Below are 8356 nucleotides of genomic sequence, written 5' to 3'. Positions count from 1 at the left end.
AAATGGAAGAAGTTTGCAACAACCAGGACTCTTCCTAGAGCTGGCCGTCCCACCAATCTAAGAAATTGGGGGAGAAGGGCCTTGGTAAGAGATGTGACCAAGAACCCAATGGTTACTCTGGCTGAGCTCCAAAGATCCTGTGTGCAGGTAGGAGAATCTTCCAGAAGGTCAAGTATCACAGCAGTACTCCACTAATCTGAGCTTTATTGTAGAGTGACCAGAAAGAAGCCTCTCCTCAGTAAAAGACAGATAAAAACTTTGCAAAAAAGGAACTCTCAGACTGTGAGAAACAAGATTCTCAGGTCTGATAAAATCAAGATTGAACTTGTTTAACTCAATTATGAGCTTCATGTTTGGTGGAAACCAGGCACTACCCACTAACATTCCTACGGTGAAGCATTGTGGTAGCAGCATCATGATGTGGAGTGTTTTTTAGCTGCTGGGACAGGGAGAATGGTCAGAGTTGAGGGAAAGCTGAATGTATCAAAGTGCAAAAATATTTTTAAAGAAAATCTAAATGCTTTGGACCTCAGACTTCCAGCAAGACAATGACCCTAAGCAAGACAAGACAACACAGGAGTGGCTTAAGGACAACTATGTGAATGTCCTTGAGTCACCTAGCCAAAGCCCTGACTTAAAGAGAAAAACTCCCTAAACTAGAGTAAGCAGTATATAGTGTAAGTGATGCTGAGTCCGATTATGTAATTTATATTTTCATACCCACTTGCATTCCATCACTGTGCTCCGACAAACCAGCAGTAAAATGCATAGAGAGGATTCCCATGCCCACGCACATAATGGAGAGTACTCAAAGAGGAGTCCTCTGAATGTATTTTACCTCTGGTTTGTGGGACCACAGTGTCGGAATGCAAGTGAGTATGACCATAAAAATTATATCATCAGACTCAGCATCACTTAAACTATTCACCACATTTTCTAGTTTTGGAGCTAAAAGATTCCCTTTAAACCAAATCAAACATCTCTGGAGAGATCTGAAAATGTCTATCTGCCAACAATTCCCATCCATTTGCAGTGAATGGCAGAAAATCCCCAAATCCAGATATGCAAACCTTGTGGCATTGTCCCCAAGAAGACTCCAGGCTGTAACCATTGTAAAAGGTGCTTCAACTAAGTATTGAGTAAAGGGTCTGAAATTCTGAGTACTTAAGCCAATGTAATATTTTAGTTTTTCCTTTTCAATAAATTAGCAAAGATTTATAAAATCCTTTTATCATTATGGGATGTTGAGTGCAATGAGCTTTACTTGTGACCTGGATCTGGATCTCTAGCAAATGTTAAGTACTATTCTAGAAGCCCCTAGTAGATATTTTCAATAATCAGAATATTGATGGAGCATTTGGAGATATGGGACCGTGTATCTTTCCCATACATGTCAGGTCCATTCTCATCTAATAATGTAGAGATTAAGTGTGGATTTTAGGGATATAAAGTGTGTAGGACTTTTTGATTTATTGCACAGTATGAAAGATAGAAAATCATGCATTAATTGAAGATGTGATTTACACTGTCATTCACTAACATTGTTGTACATATTGTAGTATGTAGTACTTTTCCCCATCTATATGGAGTAACATAGTTAGGGCCAGCTCTACCATAAGGCAGACCAAGCGGCTGCCTTCCTTAGGGCGCACCCTGGGGCAGTGCGGAAAAATGAACCTTTTATTTATTTTTTTATCACTTACTTGTGAGTTACATTGATCTTTACATTGATTTTGGTTTGTTTGTTTTTTAATTGTGCCTTTTATCTTACTTAATTTTAAGCCATATTTACATAAAACATGAAAACCTCTCTACTTTCACATGCCGAACTATTGGAGCAATTTAGCGTCTGCATTACGGCTGCAACAAACAGACAACAATGGGTGAACTGAACCATAGAGTTCAACTTCTGGGACGGGAGGGAGGGGGAGGGCGCCAAAATGTACTATTGTTGGCAAAAATCCTTGCACCAGCCCTGAACATAGTAACATAGTATATAAGGCCGAAAAAAAAGACATTTGTCCATCCAGTTCAGCCTGTTATCCTGCAAGTTGATCCAGAGGAAGGCAAAAAACTAACAAAACTGTGAGGTAGAAGCCAATTTTCCCCCACTTACGTGGAAAAATATTCCTTCCTGACTCCAATCAGGCAATCAGAATAACTCCCTGGATCAACAACCCCTCTCTAGTAGCTATAGCCTGTAATATTATTACACTCCAGAAATACGTCCAGGCCCCTCTTGAATTCCTTTATTGTACTCACCATCACCACCTCCTCAGGCAGAGAGTTCCATAGTCTCACTGCTCTTACCGTAAAGAATCCTCTTCTATGTTTGTGTACAAACCTTTTTTCCTCCAGACGCAGAGGATGTCCCCTCGTCACAGTCACCGTCCTGGGGATAAATAGCTGATGGGATAGATCTCTGTACTGTCCCCTGATATATTTATACATAGTAATTAGATCTCCCCTCAGTCGTCTTTTTTCTAAAGTGAAAAACCCTAATGTTGATAATCTTTCAGGGTACTGTAGTTGCCCCATTCCAGTTATTACTTTAGTTGCCCTCCTCTGAACTCTCTCCGGCTCTGCTATGTCTGCCTTGTTCACAGGAGCCCAGAACTGTACACAGTACTCCATGACTGGTCTGACTAGTGATTTGTAAAGTGGTAGGACTATGTTCTCATCATGGGCATCTATGCCCCTTTTGATACAACCCATTATCTTATTGGCCTTGGCAGCAGCTGCCTGACACTGTTTTTTACAGCTTAGTTTGCTGTTTATTAAAATTCCTAGATCCATTTCCATTTCAGTGTTACCAAATGTTTTTATTTCAATTTAGTATGTACGGGTTGCATTATTCCTTCCCATGTGCATAACCTTACATTGTTAAACCTCATCTGCCTCTTATCTGCCCAAGCCTCCAATCTATCCAGATCACTCTGTAGTAGTATACTGTCCTCTTCAGTGTTACTTACTTTACACAGTTTAGTGTCATCTGCGAAAATTGATATTTTACTATGCAAGCCTTCTACAAGATCATTAATAAATATGTTGAAGAGAATAGGGCCCTATACTGACCCCTGAGGTACTTCACTAGTGACAGCGACCCAATCTGAGTGTGTACCATTAATAACCACCCTCTGTTTTCAATTACTTACCCACATACAGACGTTTTCTCCCAGTCCAAGCATTCTTATTTTATAAACTATCCTTTTATGCGGTACAGTGTCAGATGCTTTGGAGAAGTCCAGACATACGACATCCATTGATTCGCTGCTGTCAAGTCTAGAACTTACCTCATAGAAACTTATGAAATTAGTTTGACATGACCGATCCCTCATGAAGCCATGCTGATATGTCGTTATTTGCTTGTTTTCATTGAGGTCCTCCAAGATAGCATCTCTTAGAAAACCTTCAAACAGTTTACCCACAACAGATGTTAAACCTATTGGTCTATAATTTCCAGGGTCTGTTTTTGCACCCTTTTGAATATTGGCACAACATTTGCTATGCGCCAATCCTGTGGAACACTCCCTGTCAGTATAGAATCTGTAAATATCAGAAATAAGGGTCTGGCTATGACATTACTTATTTCTCTTAGGATACGGGGGTGTATGTCATCCGGTCCTGGCGATTTGTCTATTTTAATCTTTTTAAGTCACTGTTGTACTTCTTCCTGGGTCAGACAGTGCACTTTTAATGGGGAATTTACTTTTACATTCTGCATTTCATCTGACAATTTATTTTCCTCAGTGAATACAGTGGAGAAAAAAATATTTAATAGCTTTGCTTTCTCCTCGTCGCTCTCTGCAACTTCCCCCTCATTGCTCTGTAGAGGGCAGACACCTTCAGATTTATACTTTTTACCATTTATATAATTGAAGAACATTTTAGGGTTAGTTTTGCTCTCTTTGGCAATTAATCTCTCGGTCTCTACAGGGAGTGCAGAATTATTAGGCAAGTCGTATTTTTGAGGATTAATTTTATTATTGAACAACAACCATGTTCTCAATAAACCCAAAAAACTCATTAATATCAAAGCTGAATATTTTAGGAAGTAGTTTTTAGTTTGTTTTTAGTTTTAGCTATTTTAGGGGGATATCTGTGTGTGCAGGTGACTATTACTGTGCATAATTATTAGGCAACTTAACAAAAAACAAATATATACCCATTTCAATTATTTATTTTTACCAGTGAAACCAATATAACATCTCAACATTCACAAATATACATTTCTGACATTCAAAAACAAAACAAAAACAAATCAGTGACCAATATAGCCACCTTTCTTTGCAAGGACACTCAAAAGCTTGCCATCCATGGATTCTGTCAGTGTTTTGATCTGTTCACCATCAACATTGCGTGCAGCAGCAACCACAGCCTCCCAGACACTGTTCAGAGAGGTGTACTGTTTTCCCTCCTTGTAAATCTCACATTTGATGATGGACCACAGGTTCTCAATGGGGCTCAGATCAGGTGAACAAGGAGGCCATGTCATTAGATTTTCTTCTTTTATACCCTTTCTTGCCAGCCACGCTGTGGAGTACTTGGACGCGTGTGATGGAGCATTGTCCTGCATGAAAATCATGTTTTTCTTGAAGGATGCAGACTTCTTCCTGTACCACTGCTTGAAGAAGGTGTCTTCCAGAAACTGGCAGTAGGACTGGGAGTTGAGCTTGACTCCATCCTCAACCCGAAAAGGCCCCACAAGCTCATCTTTGATGATACCAGCCCAAACCAGTACTCCACCTCCACCTTGCTGGCGTCTGAGTCGGACTGGAGCTCTCTGCCCTTTACCAATCCAGCCACGGCCCATCCATCTGGCCCATCAAGACTCACTCTCATTTCATCAGTCCATAAAACCTTAGAAAAATCAGTCTTGAGATATTTCCAGTCTTGACGTTTCAGCTTGTGTGTCTTGTTCAGTGGTGGTCGTCTTTCAGCCTTTCTTACCTTGGCCATGTCTCTGAGTATTGCACACCTTGTGCTTTTGGGCACTCCAGTGATGTTGCAGCTCTGAAATATGGCCAAACTGGTGGCAAGTGGCATCTTGGCAGCTGCACGCTTGACTTTTCTCAGTTCATGGGCAGTTATTTTGCGCCTTGGTTTTTCCACACGCTTCTTGCGACCCTGTTGACTATTTTGAATGAAACGCTTGATTGTTCGATGATCACGCTTCAGAAGCTTTGCAATCCCTCTGCAAGATATCTCACTATTTTTGCCTTTTCTGAGCCTGTCAAGTCCTTCTTTTGACCCATTTTGCCAAAGGAAAGGAAGTTGCCTAATAATTATGCACACCTGATATAGGGTGTTGATGTCATTAGACCACACCCCTTCTCATTACAGAGATGCACATCACCTAATATGCTTAATTGGTAGTAGGCTTTCGAGCCTATACAGCTTGGAGTAAGACAACAAGAGGATGATGTGGTCAAAATACTAATTTGCCTAATAATTCTGCAGTCCCTGTAGTTTAGTGGCTTATATTTGTTTTTTATATATTCTTTTTTTTTCCTTATAGCTTTTCAGTGCTTCCTCACTACCCTCCTGTTTTAGTGATATAAATGCTTTCTTTTAATCATTTATTGCTTTCTTTACAGTTATATTGATCCACATTGGTTTCTTCTTGTTCCTTAACCCTTTATTCCTATAAGGTATGCACCTCTCACAATTAGATTTTAGGATGCTTTTAAAAATTTCCCATTTTGTTGATGTATTTTTATTTTTGAGGACTTTGTCCTAGTTAGTTACGCCTATGGCCTCTCTTAGTTGGCTAAATTTAGCTTTTTTGAAGTTTGGTATTTTTGTTCCTCCATGTAGAAACGCTCGTTTTAAGGATAATTGGAAGGTTATTTCTTTATGGTCAGTATTTCCCAGGTGTCCCCCAACCTGTTGTTCTGTCAGGTCTATTGGTTAATACTAAGTCCAGTATGGCCACCCCTCTAGTCGGGTTCTGAACCAGTTGGGAAAGGTAATTGTCTCTGGTTATTGCCAAGAACCTGTTTTCTTTATGAGATGTACAGGTTTCAGTTTCCCAGTCTATATCTGGGTAGTTAACAATCTCATTATGATCTGCTGCCTCATCTATCTCGTTTAGTAGTAGATTTTCTGTGGACTCCGGTATATTAGGTGGTTTATAATAAACTCCTATTAGTAATTTATTATTATTTTTGCCTCCATTTATTTCTACCCACAGTGACTCCACATGTTCATGTCCCTCACTTATATCTTCTCGGACTGTGGGCTTTAGACAGGGATCAGTTATTCCTACTATGTCATAGTTCTCCTCACACATCACTAATTCCAGCTCCCCAGTTTTATTAGTCAGGCTTCTGGCATTAGTATACATACATTTGAGAGATTTATGTATATTTTTTACCCTACACCTTTCCTACTGAACTGTTTTAGTCCCTCCTTCCATTCCTCCCCCCAGTCCCACTACCTTGCCCCCGGTCTCTATCTACACTATCTTCCCATCATATAATGTAATTACCTTCCCCCTCAGTCCCTAGTTTAAACACTCCTCCAACCTTCTAGCCATCTTTCCACCCAACATAGTTGCCCCTTCCCCATTGAGGTGCAGCCCATCCCTACGCTAGAGCCCGTAGCTGACAGACAAGTCGGCCCAGTTCTCCAGGAATCCAAACCCCGCCTTCCTACACCAGTTCTTGAGCCATTTGTTAACCTCTCTAATCTCCTGCTGCCTTTCTTGTGTGGCTCGTGGTACAGGCAGTATTTCGGAAAACACTATCTTTGAGGTCTTTGCCCTAAGCTTTTGACCTAAATCCCTAAAATCATTTTTAAGGACTCTCCACCTTTCTCTAACTTTGTCATTGGTTCCGATATGGACCATGACCGCTGGATCTTCTCCAGCCTCTCCCAGTAATCTGCCAACCCGATCCGCGATGTGTTGAACTCTAGCGACAGGGAGACAACACACTGTTCGCCGATTACGTTCTTTGTGACAGAGTGCCCTTTCTGTACCCCTAATAATAGAGTCTCCCACTACCAGCACCTGTCTGCCCTGCCCTGCTCTCCTGGTCCCCTGCTTACTGGAACTGACATTCCCCTGACTGGCAGAGGAAGTGTCCGTTTCAGCAGTGTTGTCCCTGAACCGACATCGCCCTCATCTGACAACCGTGCAAACTTGTTGGGGTGTGACAGATCAGGGCTAGCCTCCCTGGCACCCTTACCTCTACCCTGCTTTGTAACGGTTACCCAGCTAGCTACCTCACTTTCCTCAGCCTCCTCGCTTTAACCCTCCCCCTCATCTACCCCATAGAGTACTTGCTCAGTGTGCAGCAAACTCTTTTCCAAATTGTTAACTCCTCTCAGTGTTGAAACTCACCCGTTTAGATTTGCGATTTCAAACAGGTAATTTGCTCACATTTTGAACAATGATATACACCCTCTAATGGCTGTTCTAGGACTGCATACATCAGACAAGATGTGCACTGGACTGTGCTGTCAATTATGGAACACATACTAGATGGGGATTACACAACGAAAGCAAAAATACAATATAATGCAGTAATAAGAAACTGATTTACTGCAGTCCCCCACTGAAGTCACTTAATCTAAAGTCGCACACTTATACAGACACACACCTAAATCAAACACGCAACGCGCAAACTCGCGTTATATGCCTGCTTATATAAATGGAGATCTCAAAACCAGCCTGTTTTGTTTCCTCTGGATTCAAAGGACTGGGCTGCCCTCAAGGCTGGCTTTTTACCATCTCCTAATTAGACAGCCACACCCTAGTTACACACCCTGGAGAAAAAAATCACAGTATAAGTTATCACAGTATACTCTCAGCTGCTTTGTAATGAACCTTGCAGCAGAAGCAAGTCACAGTGTACAATACAGTCAGGCACAGCCACTCAGCAATAGCTCTCAGATACTCCCTCACTTAGGGTCCATTCACACATCCGTGTGTGTTTTGCACGGACATCGGCGATGTGCGTTCCGCATCCACATCCCACTTGTGGATGTGCGTTCCGCATCCACATCCCACTTAATATAAATGCCTATTCTTGTCCGCAATTGCGGACAAGAATAGGACATGTTCTATTTTTTTCGGGAACGGAATTGCGGACCCGGTAGTGCGGATCCGCAATTTCCGATTTGGGCAGCACATCGTGCTACCCCATAGAAATGAATGGGTCCGCAATTCTGTTCCACAAAATGCAGAACAAAATTGCGGACGCGCAAATTTAATCTACACAAACACACACTTACACAAACACACACTTACACAAACACACAAATCAAACACGCGACGCGCAAACTTGCGTTATATGCCTGCTTATATAAATGGAGCTCTCAAATCCAATCTGTTTCGTTTCCTCTGGACTCA

The sequence above is a fragment of the Bufo gargarizans genome, chromosome 3 (genome assembly GCF_014858855.1).
Source record: "Bufo gargarizans isolate SCDJY-AF-19 chromosome 3, ASM1485885v1, whole genome shotgun sequence".
NCBI classification, from domain to species: domain Eukaryota; kingdom Metazoa; phylum Chordata; class Amphibia; order Anura; family Bufonidae; genus Bufo; species Bufo gargarizans.
The sequence above is the reverse complement of the archived record's forward strand: the minus strand, read 5'-3'. Positions refer to the sequence as shown.